The 16,681-nt window shown below is 48.7% G+C and overlaps 1 long non-coding RNA gene across 2 annotated transcripts; it reads left to right on the top strand.

Annotated features, from left to right (window-relative positions):
• The first annotated feature begins 472 nt into the window (after window positions 1-472).
• LOC142578145 (uncharacterized) lies at window positions 473-3,182 on the top strand. 2 transcript variants are annotated; one of them, XR_012827192.1, is made up of 4 exons: window positions 473-789; window positions 863-1,021; window positions 1,578-1,737; window positions 2,552-3,182. It is a non-coding gene; the product is annotated as an uncharacterized LOC142578145 (long non-coding RNA). The 2 variants fall into 2 exon arrangements; XR_012827190.1 differs by lacking the exons at window positions 473-789; window positions 863-1,021 and adding an exon at window positions 1,044-1,318.
• The last annotated feature ends 13,499 nt before the right edge of the window (window positions 3,183-16,681 follow it).

Raw genomic sequence — 16,681 nt, 5'->3', positions numbered from 1 at the left:
AACCGAGGTCGTCTTGGGCTGTCGCCTCTCCCTCTCCCAGAAGGAATGAAGAGGTTCTTGGAAAGCAGCGACGGGTGATTCTCTCTGTCAGCATCAGCTCCCACCAGCGAGGACGGGGCGAGAAAGCGAAACGGGGCTTTCCTTGCTGTCTATTTTTGCTTCCTCAGGCCAACGCCGCCTTCACAGGGGCGCAGGCGAGTTCCCGCCAAATGGCGCGGGGGCGCAAGCAGTTGCGTGAGTTGCCGCCAAATAGCTCTGGATGCCAGCTCGTTCCGCGTCTCTTGGTAGACTAGTTGGTGCATTTCTGCTATCATGGACTGCGCATATAAACGCAAACTACACAAAAGTGACATGGACAAGAACAGCGCAAGCCCTTTCCATGCAGTGGAGCCGCCGTATCTCGCCGTTCAAGATATGCGAACTCGTAAGTGGCATTTTAATTTCACGTTGTGTAATGCATGAATGTCTTTTTCAAGTGAACAAAGGTCGCTTTGTATTGTGTAAATGGTTTTGCAACGTATGATAAACTCCTTGTTTTTCGGGCTTATTTTTTCTGACAGGAAGAAAAAAAAAAGAGGCTTTACATGAGAACGGATCAAGCGTTCGAGAGTTGGGACAGGGAAATGTGAGACGTACTTTCATGTATATATTTCTAATATTATTTTTTCGTCTTGTATTCTCGTCAATTTTTCTCTAGGAAACACTGGAACGACACTGCTTAAATTGAAGCACAGTGTGCGAATGACCTGCTACGCTCGGAACTGTTATCACCATTCGGGAAGAAATCAGGTAAGACGCTTGTCTGATTATTATTGCGGAAAAGTCATAATTAATTAGAAGTTGCTTTCGTTCCTTCCCACAGATGAAAAAACATAACTGTAAATACCTGTATGATATACGTCTGGTGCATTGCAGGTAAGAATGGATTGTGTGTGGCGCGCTTCACCGCATGTGGACTAGAGTAGATCTAGGAACATCAGACAAGAAGACACGTATGTGAAACCCTGCGGATAGCCCATATGTAAGTTTTTCCTCAATTTTTCTTTTGTTGCATTTTCGTAGTTTACGTGTAATACTTTGTCACCGCGGTCTCGACGTTATGTATACCTATACATTTGTCTCGTGGCAGTCTGCGTGCTATTTTGTTTGTGCAACTATGTGTTGTATTCATTTATCGCGCTGCCTGGATGGTTTTTTTTTCACTGATATTCCGACCAAAGTCGGTAAACCTATCCTTCCTGTCCTCATGTTTCCTTGGGCGGCTCTAAAGCGTATCTTAGAGGAATATTTAGCTTCAGATTCCCGCATGGAACAGATGGTGAATGACATGCTGTGTTTTCTTTTTAGAGAAACTATGTATTCATGTTTAATATTTGGTTGATTTTCATTTTGTCATTCATACAATACCGCAGCCATATGCCATTCTGTCATAGAACGTTGTTTCTAGATATATTTGTTTTATGTGGTTAAAACATTTAAAACGAGAGCGTTTCTTATCCTGGCCAATATTTTTTACAGACCACGATAACCACGTATTTGGATGTCTGGTTTAACTCTACGTGCGCTGGTTCGTGCAGGTGAACTTTTTTTCCAGATACGGAGGAACGGACACCGGTCGTGCCGTGAGCACTATTCTGCAGGGCATACTTACAAATGAAGCTGCACTGCAGTTCAACTGGAAAGGGTCGCAGGGGAGGAAGCACGCCTTCGTGAAGCTCATGGCCATCACGAATATAAGTAAGAAATATGGCATAACAATCAGCTTTCTAGTGCACGTTGCGAACATCGGTACCAACTGCATGCTTAGTTTTTTTTCTTCATTCAAACAAGCTGCTGCTTATTGCATCTTGCAGCGTCCAGTATTAGCATTTTCTTTAATAAAATAATGCCGTAATAAGTGAGTTCTACTTGCGGCGTCCATATTTTGCCACTGCTTTTGAGGAGTTTGTTTTGCTTCACCATATAATATATGCTGTATATGCTGTTTCTGCTTTAACCCATGTATGCTAACTGTTTTCTGCAAAACATAGACCTATCATCGTTGCCATCATGTCAGAAAGTATATGTATCACGCCATAAGCTTCCCCTCTTGCCTCTCCACATTTACCTATTCACCTCCTTGTGCCGCTTGGCGCGCTCCGGGCTCCGGCGCGTTCTTTGTATCAGCGTTTCAACTCAGCTGTTTCATACAGTGCTCACGGGAAGCAACAAGACCTATCGTGGTGTAAATAGCCGCGCTACCTATAGACACAGTAGCCACTGTGTATACGTGTTTTGCTATGGTTCCGTGTTCAGTTCCCCCTATTGCTAACGACATATAAAATTACCAACTATCCGGTACTTACACGATTTGTTTTGTCCAGCCACTCTTCCTGACAGCTTCGATACTGATTTGCACGTCACTAATATTGCTTTGTTGTCGTTTCTTTAACGTTTCGTGAATATCTGACTTATGATCTTTTTGATTGTTTCACTTCTTCAAATGGAATGCGACTCACCAACTGAACTATAAAGCGCGGGCAGCTTTCTTATATGTGCCGCTTTTTTGCAGCATTTGTGAGGAGCACGTTCCCTGACGCTTCACTAGCATCAGTGGCTGGAGTCGCAAAACGCTGGTTGGTTGGAGCAGCTGACAGGGATGGAGGCCGGAATGAAAGAAGGCGCCGTGACCCTGCTTCAAGCCCACCACATATGAACTAGTGTTTGAAACTTGTGAACGTGTCGGTGTACATATCCAATTTAAGACAATTACAAGAAATAAAGACCTGTATCAGAATCTTTTGCCTGGCATTTATGTGGCATGAAAAGTACAAAAAAGCGTTCGCTTTCGTGTGGTACTTCTATGCCGGCCACCACACAAGCATGATGCATGATGCGCATGCTGTTGTAAATGCATGATGCAAAAGCTACGATTATTCGGGGCGTCAAAAGCAACGTCGGCTTTCAGCACCGGGCCGGTGCAATGCCGACCATTATTGTCGTCAGGGCCATGGCTGGCCCGCGTGTGGCATGCGCTCGGCTGCGTTGGCCAAATAGAATGGCCCTACGGCTGGCCGACTGACTACGTACCTAAAGCCTTGGTAGGCCCTCGTATGGGACGCCGTCGGCCAAGTCGGCCACAGTGGTCGGGCCTACATCGATTGCCGACGATCGGCCGACGTTAGGCCAATGTCAATCCCCAAAGCTGGGCCGCCCTTGGTTGCCGAGGTCGGGCCAACCGTTTTGCAGTCGGCCGGAGACGTCGGGCCGACTTTTTGCCACGGTCTTTTTGTTGCTTGGGTCCACACTACGTTTCTTTTCCATTGAATTTATCCAATTTTTACCTTCCGCGTTATTAACCTGTCGTTTAATGCTCTGTCTTTCTTCGTCCTCGTGTCTCGCATGCTTACTGGTTAGCTTCCTAGTTCTTTTCCGCCATTGTGAGTCAACGCTCTTTCTGTATAGGTATTTAAACACCTTAGCTGCCCACCTGTTATCGTCCAATTTCCTCAGACGTTTTTCGTATAGGATTTTACTCTGCGCTTCCCGTGCTTCGAACGATGCCCAGCCCATATCTCCCTGTACTGCTTCGTTTGTGGCTTTCCCGTGGGCACCTAGTGCTAACCTTCCCACAGCTCTCTGATTTACTTCTAGTCTCGACAGAACCTCTGCCCTTAAACACAGAACCGCATTCCCGAAAGCAAGCGAAAATGGTGCTAAAAAGCGCCCTCTGTCTTGAACTGGGTAGTACCAAGCTCGGTCGTCTGCTTCGGAAAGCACGTTTACAATATGTAGCCGCCACTTTCGGTTTTGTTGTACCACGGCTTCCATCTAATATCGGGCGCCAAATATTTTTTTCGGGGGTGGCACTCTGCGTAAAGGCAATAAATAATGCAACGCCGCATACGTGTACGCCGTTCAAGAAATAAGCGGCGAAGTTTTAGCGCGGTGTCAATCGCAAGTGAAGCGAGTCGCCTACGAAGTTGAACTTGAGGTGAGGTTTGCACGCTCCTAGATTCAGGCGCACAAACGCGAGGAAATGCCTGCTATAAATGAATTCACCGCAGCGATTCGCAGACATCATGGGTACGGAACTGCTCGAGCGAACGACGGTACGTCCCGCGACGGCAACAGTCTTTCAGCACGCCGCGATGTACGAATTGCTCGAGCGCACAATCCTACGCGCCGCGACGGCAGCGGTCTTTCGACATGCCGCGAAACGGCGGGCCTCCTGCAATCTTTGTTGACTGCATGCCGCTAGACAAGTGGTTATGCCTGCACTGTAGTAGCGGTCATCTGTCCCTTTAGCAAGTGATAAATAACTGATGCAATGCATACAAGCTCGCAGTAAAGTACGTGCGAATCGCGCTGCAGCGCGAGCTGGTGCGCTGGTCGCTTGATGTAGCTTTTAATGACAGCGATCGAACATCGATGTGCTGCAATCTATACTACCTTGCTGCGCTGCCTCAGCGTGCTGGCTTGAGGTCAAGGATGAGCACATTTAACTCTCTAACCTGTGCTGCTCGTAGTGGGGCAGAAAATTGTCACCGAATAAGCCCGACCATTTGTGTTCATTTGCACGCACCTGGTTACTTCACCACTTCGCACCGATCGAATTGTTAATTGTCGCTGTGGCCGGGTCTCGAATCGTGAATCACCAGCCATGCCTGCTGCTATGTCGGTCTGCTGTCGGGACTGTAGGTGCAAAAGACCGAATTTTAGAACGCAGATAATCAAGCAAGCTTCAAGACAGGCGAAACAGTCAGCATGGCGCGAAGTTTCGCTTACCCAACGCGACGAACTGCAGCTATCCAGCGCGCCCTACGCCCCGCTTCGTGAGGCCTTGAAGGAAAACGGCAGAATCTGATGTTGGGATTCGGTTAGGCTTTCTTGTTCATGGCTGCCTACGACGCAGAAGTAACGACGGTGACGCTTTTTCCAGACTGAGCTAGGTCGCCGATTCCTTCTGCTTCCAGCTTTAAATACGTCCCACGGCACACGAAGAGTCCGTTTTCGTTAAACTATAGGCTGCGGCGAGCTCCCAGCGTGGTCGGCGTGGTCAGTGAGAAGCGACGAGCCTTTTCGCACTCGCAACAGGGCAGTAAAAAGCGCGAATCGACGCAAAGCTCGGGCTAGAAACGTGCTTCTCCACAGCCAGGGCTCAGTACTACCCAAGCTGGTGCTACCCAGATAACGTTTAGCGCACCGCCACCAGGCGCCGCTACTATACCTCAAACTCCAGCGCAAGACGCCCACATTGCAACGCATGCTCACTGACTTGGAGAGGCAAGGTCGGTCTAAAAATTAATCCGCAGAAAACTAATGTTTAACGGTCTCGGAAGAGAACAGCAGTTTACGATAGGTAGCGAGGCACTGGAAGTGGTAAAGGAATACATCTACTTAGGGCAGGTAGTGACCGCGGATCCGGATCATGAGACTGAAATAATCAGAAGAATAAGAATGGGATGAGGTGCGTTTGGCAGGCATTCTCAGATCATGAACAGCCCCCCCCCCCCCCCCATGTTGCCCTTATCCCTCAAAAGAAAAGTGTATAACAGCTGTGTCTTACCAGTACCCACCTACGGGACAGAAACCTGGAGGCTTACGAAAAGGGTTCTACTTAAATTGAGGATGACGCAGCAAGCTATGGAAAAAAGAATGATGGCTGTAACGTTAATGGATAAGAAAAGAGCAGATTGGGTGAGGGAACAAATGCGAGTTAATGATATCTTAGTTGAAATCAAGAAAAAGAAATGGCATGGGCAGGACATGTAATGGGAAGGGAAGATAACCGATGCTCATTAAGGGTTACGGACTGGATTCCAAGAGAAGGGAAGCGTAGCAGGGGGCGGCAGAAAGTTAGGTGGGCGGATGAGATTAAGAAGTTTGCAGGGACAACATGGCCACAATTAGCACATGACCGGGGTAGTTGGAGAAGTATGGGAGAGACCTTTGCCCTGCAGTGGGCGTAGCCAGGCTGATGATGATGACGCCGTGGATGGATGGATGGATATTATGAGCGTCCCCTTTGGAACGGGGCGGTGGGTTGCGCCATCAAGCTCTTGCTACTATACTGCCTAATATCCTACCTAGGTTAAATAATGAAAAAAGAAAAAAAAAAACACTATGAACTACCACGCCCAAATTTTCTGATCCCCTATTGCGAACTGTGTTTTTGTACGTCTCCGTCTTTTGTCGTTTCCCTACTTTTCTTCCACCAATCCTCCAGTCGCCTCTTACTAATTTATATTGCGAACATGTTTGTTTTAGCACTGCTCCCTCTGAACCCAAGGACAGTGTTGGTCGATCGCGAGCGCCACATGTGACAGGCGGAACCACTGGGCATTACCTCGTGTGGCTTCCGAAATCTTCATCAGGCGTGCGCGCGAATCTCAAAGGCCATTAACCTTAAAGGAGTACTGACACAAACATTTGAAGTCGAGATAACTTGCGAGATCGATTTAGTTGGTCACACACACATCGTCTATAAAATGTCAGCGGCGAATATCGCTTAGAAAATATTTAAAATCAATTTTAAAGTACGTGCGCGCAGCCAACCTCAAGATAGAGCACCTCGCGAGATTGACATCACGCGGGATTGTAAATAGCCAAGAAAACGCTACGTCATGTGGCTACGTCACGAATTTTCGTTGGCTGCCATGCGGCTTACATGTGCTCTTCTTTGTTGTTGCTTGTTCTAGCTGTTGTACTTGCAGTGGGACGCTCTCCGTGTCGTTGCAACTGCAGTTTTTGTCGTGTCCATCGGGATATTTCCCACACTATCAGCTTGACTGCGCAGCCACAACGTTCAACGCCGATTTGTTGTGTCTTGCCATTGATCGTGGCCGATGCGAGGGTTTTGTTTAGGTTCGTCCTCACCATCGCCGGCCGCAATATCTGAGTCGCTAAGTGATTGGCCACGTCTAAAGCGCAAGACACATGGTGCGATTTTCCGTGCGATCTGGCGTACGGCGCATCGTGTGCGATTTGCCGCATGCGGCGAGTAGCTCCGCTCAGAACCGGCGCCCCTACGTGGAAGTTCGGAATGTTGCGTAACTTCGAACAGAAAGTGAAAGGAACCGTATTTGCACAGCTATCTTGTTTGAAACAAACGATAACCATATAAACACGTATATGCGAGCACTGTAGACGTGTTTCCGCAAGGCCGCGTTAGCAGTATCGGATCCGTTGACAGCCGCCGATGGCCAGGAGCCGGCAGGCATAGCTCGCAGGGCCATCGAATCCGACACCGGTTGCGCTTGTGACACGATCGCTTGCAGCTCGTATAACGAAGCGCCTATGTTAATCGGTACAACGTGTACACAGTTATGTCACGCTTAAATTGCAGCACATTTGATTTCATTGGCGCCGACAGAAGCGAACGAGCATGCCAGGCGAGCTTGTGATCGCTGGGAGACGATGTAGGCCTAGCGTAAGCCTAACTCGCCGGCCGTCTATCCGGGGCCGAGGGTCCTTGCGATGCGTCCGCAGCTCGTAAAAAATCGCCTAAATTCATCAGCACAATCAATGCCTGAGCATTTATGTTTCTCTTAAGTGAAAATACGGTTAGTTTTCCTGGTGCCGTTAGTAGCGATGAGTAAACACGCCAGTCAGGCGAGCCGCTTCGTGTACAGACGATTGCTGGCACGTCTGCGCTTACCGCGCCCGAGTAGAAATCACGCCAACGATTTACAATTTCGCACGACGTTTTATAACTCGCACTCTTTCGAGGTCACTTTATTCTAGAAGTTATTTCGTTTCAGAAACAAATTGTAGCCGATTTATGTGCAGCCGTCAGCGGCGAAAGAGGCCCGCGTTTCGACCAGGGAGAGAAAAAACAAGACATGATCAGAGCGGCGAGGCGCCCGCTCGCCGGCCCGCCCCGCCGGGTGTACCACGTGGCGATGACGTTCACGCTACCGGCGTTGTCATTGGCTGCGGTCGTCCGACCGATGCGGCAGTCGCAGGACAATATTCAGCAAGTTGGTCGCGCACGCTGGCTGCGCGTCAGAGCATACGTCATGGCTTTTTGCTAACACGTAACCACATTGTTTACATTCCCGTTTCTCCCGTCTCGTTGCTCTCTGGAACCGAAACTTCAACTCGTCACTACAAAAAAGACTGCAAATAATTACCTGTCGCGCTCTGAAGTAAATGAGGTTTCGTGCCGTGATTACTCGGTCATTAGCAACTTATTAAAGCAGAAAAAAAACACGTGAATTTTTTTTTTTTTTTGTGTCCGTACTCCTTTAATCATAGCTCAGCGTACGTTTCCAGGCACATCTATTCTAGGGACAGGCAATCAGCCTTTAAAATGTGCACCCGAAGGATTGTGCCGACCGCGGTTTCACCGCGGTACCGACCACGTAAACACCCTGCGTTGAGTCACGAGCCGTTGGCACCACATGTCACCCATGATTATAGTGTCGGTGGCGAACGCCACCACTCGATGCTTGTTCACAATTGAGGGCAGGACCATATTGCTCTGAGAGCTCGAGCCATGCCGCAGGAATCTAGTAAAGGAGGCAATATGGTAGATCTCATTCAAGCCAATGCCAAGTGTTGATGAATTTATGCTTCTGTTTTTAGTGCTTTCTCAATCTGTCAAATATTGTAAACTTAATTTTATGTGACTAATTCTTTTCCACTTTCCTAGTTTTGACACGAGTCAGTTTAGTGTGATTACTGGTATTAAAGATTTGTACAGTCATTTCTGCGGTCCTCTGTTGCTTGCGAGAGCTTGCCCGTTCCATGACTTGGTGCCTTACCCCTAACTTCAACAGATGCCTCTGAAATTATTTTCGTTAGGGTCTTATATTCTTTATCTCTACGTTAACATCCTCCTGTTCTGAAGACTCATATTTGGTTAGCACTGGCCTGAATTTTCTTGTTTTATTAGCTCCTACCTGGTCGGCCTGTTTTCATATTGTTCCCTTCTTTCTACCAATCGAGGACAACCCTACACCTAACTACGATCACTGCCCTTTACGCAATCCAACACCTTTACATCCTGCGCAATGTTTCAGTTCAGTAATAAAGATACAGTGTATTTCTTGTTTCCTCATTCTATCCGTTTTATCATGTGAATGCACATCCCTCCTGAATGTTTGTTCTGAATTCAATTCACTGCAAATTATTACACAGCCAAACTGATGTACTTTGTGAAAAGCTACCGTGCTTGACCTTGTATTGACCGCCTGCGCTGGATTCACTAATATTCCTAAACTTGCTCCCACATATAAACCTGCTTACAAATAACTAGTCCGCCTGATACTGGAATACACTTCAACTGTTTGGTTCCGGCCCTCACTGCGCATGTGACATTAACCTTTTGGAATCAGTTCAGAAAAAAGAAATCAGATTCACCTACGGTCGCTTTGATCGCAGATTTTCACCTTCATCACATGCTCAAATCTTATCATTGCAGACTTTGAAACAAAGGCGCACACGGGAACAAATCATCATTCTTTACAGATCATTCACACGTCATCGGCATTCAGGTACCCTTTCTTTTATATCTCCTAGAGCATGTGCAACACCACAAAGCCATGCACTAAACATTGTTCCTTTCAGGAAACGTATAGATTGTTTTAAATTTTCTTTTTTTTTTTAGAGCTCAGCTTTTTTGGCGCCCGTTCCTGCGTTTCGTGTGGCCTTCGCCATTGTGCCTCACTGTTGTCCCTCGCCGTAACCAGCTCTGTAGCTGGGACCAGCGCACTGCTCCAGCTGCGCGCGCTCCTGACGCCATCTCTCGCGCACGGCGCGAGCCTTGCTCTCTTCGCTCCTCCTCCAATGTCAGCCCTGTGACGAGACGTTCATTTGAGGGATCGCCAGTCGTTTGTGCGCAGGCGCGAGTAAGAGCGGGCGCGAGAGAGAAAATCTGGGGGCTTCTGCACCTTGAATACATGACTCTGCCTAGGTACTACGGAGGAGGTTTCTTAGCGCGTATTGCAGGCGTTCGTCCCTAGGAGTTCCGGCATTGCGGAGTGGGGTTGAGTTTGTTTACGCAACGACGCTGGCTGCCGGCGCGGTAAAATGGTGAAGCAGTAGGCACTGACGCCCGATATGGCGACCGCTTTGTCGGGAACACTGTCTCGCCCCTGCTGCACTCGTGCTAGGTCAACCGTGGCGGATCATTGCTTTCTCGCGCCTTACGGCGATGTACCTTGCAAATAACATCACAGATGTTTCTGTGGGAGCAGTAGCGACCGTAGTAGAGCCGGGCCGCATAGATTGAAAATCTAGAAGGCCTTAGCAATCACGGTTGAACGCAAGTAGCTTAACGGTCGCCGGTAACGATCAGTGACTCAGCACCAGCGCCGCAGGCGCGAGAAAGTCTGTCTGACGTACCTTCTGACTGGTGTTGCAGAAGTCGCGTGGCGCGATACTGCTGAACTTAGCGTCACAAGTTGGCGGCTGCAGACGTAATTATATTTATTCAATCGTATTTTTTAAATTGTGACAACGTGTCATTATTTCGCATTATTGGTGGCGCCTCCAGGACACCAAAGCGGTAACGGGGACACCAAAGCTGGAAATTAGGCAGGGCGGCCCTTGGGTTGGGGCCGCGGAGGCCGAACCGTGCCAGGGGGTGTTCGCATAAAAAATTGGCTGTCCGCGATAGCGGGCAGCCGATCTTATACATCCCTGGCATGCGCAGGCCTCGGCGAGCGCCAACCCCGGACCAGTTCGGGTTGGCCTCCCGCTACCCCTTGGGTGCCCTGGAGATCCTGCGCCGCCTGCCTTACTATAATAGGTGCCCTCCTGAGGCCTCCGTTTCCCGGTTACGTGCCCTCCTGGAGCAGTGATTGTAAAAAATCAAAAAAAAAAAAAAAAAAAACTAAAAAAAAAAAACTAAACTAAAATAGTCGCAATGACCTTTCGTAACAAAAAGCCACCGCCACATTTTTACAGTGCTAATGGTAGTTACCTGTCCCACGTTAATGACTTCAAATACCTGGGTGTTATTTTTTTTCACATAACTTAAAACGACATGCATGTAATAGGCAAGATACAATGGCACTTGTATTGACATTAAACCAATCTCTTTCTTTTTCTTAGGTTTAGGCAGCCAGCACACTTTGAACAGCCACCTTGACTGCAGATGTGTCACACAAGTCGCCAAGGAAGCATTTGAGGGAAAGCCACAGGGAATGAAAACAGTCACTTCTCCATGTAAATGATGCTCTCTCTCAGATGACTCCTACACCTCACCACGCCAGCGCACCTGCACAAACTCCACCAACAAAGATGCCACAGAGGAATGTGCAGGTCAGAGGCAAGAAGCAATGGCACTGGTGTTGACATTCACGCAACTTCTTTTCCTTAGGCTTAGGCAGCCAGCACACCTCGAACATCCACCTTGACTGCGGGTGTGTCGGCAGATTCCTGGTTGTACATATGCTGATAATAAACTTCAATAAACTTGAACTTGATAATAAACGTGAAGGCAAATAGGACATTAATGCATTGCTTTCTTTGAATATTTAGTGTACACATACAATGTTACTTTGCACCACTACAGAGCGTATTTTGAAGCTTCCCTCTATGTTTTTCACCTTTATGTACGTGTTCTGTGGCCCTCAATGCCACAGTTCATGTCATAGCAGCTGCCTTGTCTGTGTAGTGCACACTGGATTAAGCTTGCGATATCCACATGTGCAAGAGGCCTATGCTTCTCTGACAAATACAAAATGAGGTTTTACGCACAGTTCTCAGTCTTACTATAACAAATAACACTAAACAATCTCATTGTGGCATTGTTTATTACAGTAATGCATATGACTTATTTTTTATTGACAAGTTGACAACTTCAACTGGTTAATCCGTCATGGGAAGGGATTATATGTACACATATAGAAAAGAAAAAAGAAGGGTGGGTGCGCGCGTGGGGGAGGGGGGATAGGAGTAGATGCGGCAGGAACAAACGTACCAAATGCATGCAATATTAACTTCCTCTAGACCCATTCCTTTAGGGTACCGTAACAAAGCATATTAGGCATACGGTTCATACAACAAACTCTGGTATTATTACATACCTCTGGCAACGCGAGCTATATATGCCATCAATCGCATTCACGACTGCCCCGGATGCCCTCCATATTCTTCTGGTTAATCATGCTCACTGCACCGAGACAAAAGAAAGATCAGGGGCACAGGTACCTTTAATGTATCTCCACCTTGCGAGACACTGCTGTGCATGCCTAGGGAGCTGCCCGTGCAAACATTCCCTGGCACGCACCGGCCTTGGCGACCCCAACCTACGGACTACCATGCTTGGACTTTGATCCACCCACTGTCCCTTTGGTGCCCTGGAGATCCTGCGCAGCCTGCTTTATTATAATCTCAGTTGCCCTCCTGATACTTCCGTTTGTCGGTTACACGTGGTCTCCAGCTAGATCAGTACTTGTAAAGAAACCAACCTACAGTCATGAGAACAAAAGCACCCTGCAACAAAACAACCACCCCGCGGGTTCTGCAACATACCGCACCCGTGCGAGGAGAATTATGGAATGCCCAACGAGGGATCTGCCGACCACAACTTCCAACTCCAACGAAGAATCAGCCGAGCAGAGCTCCGGGCTCCTCACACATAACCTCGTTGAGCGACACTTGCAACAGCTGACAGTGCGTGACCGTTGAAAACCACACCGCCGGAAACTTTAACAGGATCATCCTCTGAATGCATAACTGCCACCCGCACAGCCAACACCCGCACCATAGAATAAAGCCCACACACCCCACACACACAGCTGCACGCACACCACATTGCACCATTACAAGCAAGATGCTATCAGTTGCCAGATTAAATCTGACTACTGTGTTTATCGTCACTCTCAGCCCTTGTCCTTCATGCTGTACGTCGTTTTTACCTTGAATTAGCAAGCAACCACCCTTGTTGATTACTGTCAAGTCTAGCAATTGTCTCGGGAGCTGGCAACGACAACGTAGCAACATGGCGGCGCTCTTGCGCTTCCAGATTTCTATGCATGAACCCACGGAGGAATGAAACAAAATAGGAGAGGCCCTGAAGTAGAGTTTTTGAAGTCGGAAATGCAGCCATGTTAGTGTGCCATCTCGCTTTGCGCCTCCAATCAGCTCGCCGGGAGCAGATAGGCACGAGTTTTGAATTTGCATTGCTACGAGCCGCCGGAAGGGTGTGCTGCCGACGCACGTCAGAAAGCCTACGAAACTTCTGTAAGAGCTTTAGTGAAGCAGACTCGTTCCTGTGTTTTTCCGTGGCATGTTGAAGACTGCGTACACTCGTGCCGTGATTGCTTGAGTGTCTCTGTTGCCGGTTCACATTCACACACACAGACCCAAAACAAAACTGTCTATGTCCAAATGTCCAATGTCCAATGCTCCAAAGTCAGCTTGTATTGCGAACATGATGTGCTGAGAGAAAGGCATGGGAAGAAAGAACTTAGCTCCCTTTTCAGAGGCCTAGAGCAGCAGCAAGAGCTTCAGGAGCATGGCGGCTATGGCAACACTGACATTTGGAGTAAGCAGTCTGTGGTATTTTCGAAGGTTGAAGTCAGGCTGCAGCCGTCCCGATGTAAAAAGCCGTTTTTTCAACATATACAATCATATATATAACGAGGAACAGAAGCCCCTCGTGGCAAATAAAGAAATGAAATGAATAACGAAACTGAATACAACATACTCCCCCCCCTTATCTTTAGTGATTAGTTTTTAGTAAGTATTAGTAAGGAAACCCCAAGGCATGCACACTGTACTTATTTACACATACCGTATTTACTCGATTCTAAGCAACCCCTTTTTTTTACGATCGCGATGCCCAAAGTGAGTGCTTAGATTCGAAAAATCTATAATGACCCCCCCTCCCTCTTTTCGCTGCGATATCACGAGGAGATGGGTGCGAGAAACAACATTTTAATTTGCAAACATTAAAAAAAAAAAATCGGTGCAGACAGTAAACCCACCACATGTGTAGGATGCTCAGTCACTATCACTGCCACTCGAGTTCGTAGCACCGCTTGAACCGCTGCTCTCAGTATCCCACAGTAGGTCGTCTTCCGATCCATCGAAGTTGTTTGTGATCGAGCACTTCTTAAATGATTTGACCACAACGTCCACTTGGACCCTCTTCCACGCGTCCGAGATCCACTTTGCGATGGTTGATAGGGACGCTTTCTGCAGCTTTCCCGTCGGCGTCTTCTTCCAGTCAGGGTTTCGCACCCACTCTTCGTACTCCTGTCGGAGATTGGCTTTGAAGGCCTTGTTGACTGAAACGTCGAGGGGTTGCAGCACTGGCGTCATGCCACACGGAATCCCAACCACGTCGCTATTGATGTTCCGAAGCTTTGTCTTTACCTCCGGGGTCAGATGGCCGCGAAACGCGTCCAACAGAAGCATCGACCACGTGCCTGCAGGTCCGCCCAGCACTGATTCCAGAGTGAGCAAGCGCGTTTGGCGGCCTTGGCTACGCGCTCTTCCTAACAAATAGGGGGGTGCTTAGATTCGCATGCAAACTTTTTTCCTAACTTTTTCGCGAAAATAGAGGGGGGGTGCTTAGAATCGGGAAAATACGGTATTTACAAAGTATGTATACAACTTCAGACGGCCAACTAGTTGGTCTGGTAGTCTTGGAGCCAGGCCAGTGGCCGGCGCTCTTGGGTCGGCCGCTTTCGACGTCGCCCTGGCGACGATGGCGACGGGCTCGTAGAATGCTGCTGCAGTATGCCAGGAGGCCGTACCTGCATCCTGGGGGAACGCGGCTGTAGCACAGCAGGCTGCAGCACATCAGGGGACCGAGGCTGTGGCGTGGCGAGCTGCAGCGCATCAGGAGATCGCGGCTGTAGATTGGCAGGCTGGCCTGGTTCCCAGGTGCCCCTCTCCGGAACCCTGGAAAGCTTGGACGCATTACATGTACGGCCATCTCCAAGTCGGAAAGAGGCTGCTCCCCTCCTCTTGATCACCTTAGTAGGTCAAGAAAAGGTGCAGTCTCCCTTGAAACGAACAGAAGGTTTTTTGATACGGACAAAGTCACCTACGGCTATCTTCGTCTTCTTGGCGGCTCTCCTTGTGTCCGTGTAGTGCTTGCTGCTCTGCTGTTGACGCCGAACCCTTTGACGAAGTCGCGCCAACTCCTTGGCTGGGTCTTCCGCAAATGCTGGAGCTGAGAAACCCACGGCATCCAGCCTGGTTCGGGGCATTCTACCATGCAGCAGAACTGCTGAGGCGACCCCGGTGGTGGCGTGCAGAGTACAGCGGTAAATGGCAAGGTATTCTGTGGCAGCTTGCTGGAGTAGTCGTCTTTCGAGGAGTGCTACTTGAATGAAGTTTTTCAATGTGCGATTGAAACATTCTATTTGCCCATTGACTTGGGTGTAGTAGACCGAAGAATGTGAAAGACTGATGCTTCCGTTTTGCAGGAAAGTGATGAAATCACGCGAAGTGAACTGAGGTCCATTGTCACAAACGTCTCTTATGGGTAGCCTTCACGGGCAAAAACACTTGTTGAAACGTCTTTCACGGTGCTTGTGGACACTTCGCTGCAAAAATATACCTTCGGCCATTTAGAACGGTAGTCAACAAGTGTTACAGCAAATCTGCTGTTGTAAGCTGCATGCTCCAAAGGCCCAACAATGTCTAGGCCAAGCTTATGCCACGGTCGCTCAGGGCATTCAACAGGTTGCAACGGTGCTGGTGATGTGTTGTCTGACTTATCTGCCTCCAGGCAAATGTGGCAGTTTTTTACTGCCGTTTCCACTTGCTTATCCATTCGTGGCCACCAGAACCGCTCACGCAGTCGCGCCTTCGTGCACGTGATACCCGGATATGCCTCGTGCGTGATGCCAATGATCTGAGCCGTGAGGGAGGACGGAAGGACGAGGCGCTCTGCATGCAGCAGCACGTTATGGACAACAGAAAGTTCTTCCCGAATGGGGTAGAATAGTTTCACCTCTTCTGGTATGGACTTCTTTGGCGGCCAGGACCTCAGCACGAATGACTTGATGGTTTCCAGGCAACTGACGTCGAGGGCAGCCTGCCTGAACTTCTCCTTTGTCACGTAGGCTGGCTGAATGAACGAGAATTTCTTCCTCCTCAACAATCTCTGCCTCCGAGGTAGGTGCTGGCAGCCGAGAAAGTGCATCTACTACAGTGTTTGTGGATCCCCTTGCGGTATTCAACGGTGAAATTGTAGCAAAGCAGTCGTGCACTGCAGCGTGCGATTTGCAGTGGGCGTCTTTCATGTCCTTGTGACGACAGCAAGGACACCAGTGCCTGGTGGTCTGTTCGAATTGTGAAATGGCGACCCCAAAGGTCGTGTGCCATCGCTCACATGCCCAAATACATGCAAGAGCTTCTTGTACACCGACTGAGTATTTTCTCTCCGCAGGCGACAGTGTACGATATGCGAAAGTGACTGTGCAGAGCTCGTGGCCACTTTGTTGCTGCAGGACTGCTCCCAGCCCACAGTCGGACGCGTCGGTCGACACAATAACTGGAAGTGACGGATCAAACATATGGAGGACTGTACTCGACGAACGCATTTCCTTGACCTTCCTGAAACTGCTGTGTGCTTCGACTGACCAGATGAACGGCTCATTTTTGCAAAGTAAGACTATCATAGGCTCGACCACTTGTGTCAAGTGTGGAACAAACTTGGAGTAATATTCTACGAGACCCAGGAATGAACGAAGTGTGCCAGCATCAGTTGGCACTGGTGTGTTAACTA

The sequence above is a fragment of the Dermacentor variabilis genome, chromosome 1, assembly GCF_050947875.1.
Source record: "Dermacentor variabilis isolate Ectoservices chromosome 1, ASM5094787v1, whole genome shotgun sequence".
NCBI lineage: Eukaryota > Metazoa > Arthropoda > Arachnida > Ixodida > Ixodidae > Dermacentor > Dermacentor variabilis.
The sequence above is the reverse complement of the archived record's forward strand: the minus strand, read 5'-3'. Positions and strand labels throughout refer to the sequence as shown.